The sequence below is a fragment of the Lynx canadensis genome, chromosome A1, assembly GCF_007474595.2.
Source record: "Lynx canadensis isolate LIC74 chromosome A1, mLynCan4.pri.v2, whole genome shotgun sequence".
NCBI classification, from domain to species: Eukaryota; Metazoa; Chordata; class Mammalia; order Carnivora; family Felidae; genus Lynx; species Lynx canadensis.
This window is the reverse complement of record NC_044303.2, coordinates 95,734,428-95,735,466: the sequence shown is the minus strand read 5'-3', so window position 1 is coordinate 95,735,466 and position 1,039 is coordinate 95,734,428. Positions and strand designations below refer to the sequence as shown.

At 40.8% G+C, this 1,039-nt stretch overlaps 1 non-coding gene across 1 annotated transcript; it reads right to left on the bottom strand.

Annotated features, from left to right (window-relative positions):
• Positions 1–341: 341 nt before the first annotated feature.
• LOC115527021 lies at positions 342–525 on the bottom strand. The gene has a single exon (XR_003972828.1). It is a non-coding gene; the product is annotated as a U2 spliceosomal RNA (small nuclear RNA).
• Positions 526–1,039: the final 514 nt, after the last annotated feature.

Below are 1,039 nucleotides of genomic sequence, written 5' to 3'. Positions count from 1 at the left end.
CTCTATCAAGTATGGACCATCACACTCTTATTTTATAGGTAAGGCAACTGAGGCCACAGAAATGAGGTGTAATATCCCCACATGGCAGAGCTGACAGGGGTTATCTTCAGGATTTACCCCTAGACAATCTGCCTCCTGAGCCGCTAAGCACATGTGATTACCAGTTTCACTACATTGAAAGTTGCCTTTGGCTTTGCCTTGATTCTCAATCCATCTAGAAATAAATATGCAAACAGGTGGTAAAAACAACCATGCTAAATAAATGCAAATAAATGCCATAATGCTGGTAAAAATTTCCCTTCAACTTTTGTTCTTATAGAAGAAGAAAACAATCATACAGTGGGGGGTTAATTATTAATCTAATTATTCAGGAGCTGACATGCAAAATATGGCTTATCCAGATGCTACTGATTCCCTATGTCTGAAAGACTTTCTCTCTCCTTCAAGTACTTACCTCCAAAAGTGTGTTTAAACTGGTAAGAACAGATACTATACTTGATCTTAGCCAAAAGGCCGAGAAGCGATCCAAAAACGTGTTTAAAAGTAAGGTAAGGCTTGGGCACCTGGGTGGCTCAGTCAGTTGAGCGTCTCACTTCAGCTCAGGTCATGATCTCACAGTCCATGAGTTTGAGCCCCGCGTTGAGCTCTGTGCTGACAACTCAGTGTCTGGAGCCTGCTTCAGATTCTGGGTCTCCCCTTCTCTCTCTGCCCCTCCCCTGCTCATACTCTGTCTCTGTCTCAAAAATAAATAAAACAACATTTAAAAATTAAAAAAAAAAAGTAAGGTAAGGCTTAGATGGCTAGTGGCATGTTTTCTACTTGGGTACAAGGTGGAAAAAAATAGTCCTTGTAGAGGTAAATTATGAAAAGTTTCACATCATTAAGGTAAAGCCAACCGCTGCAATAAAGAAACCCTGGCTTAACACCAAAGAAATCTGGGTCTTGCTCAGAAATACCAATTACTGGAAAAGAAAGTTCAGGGTAGAAAGAGTGAAAGTCTTCCTTACACACAATCATCCAGGGGCCCAAAGATGGTTGT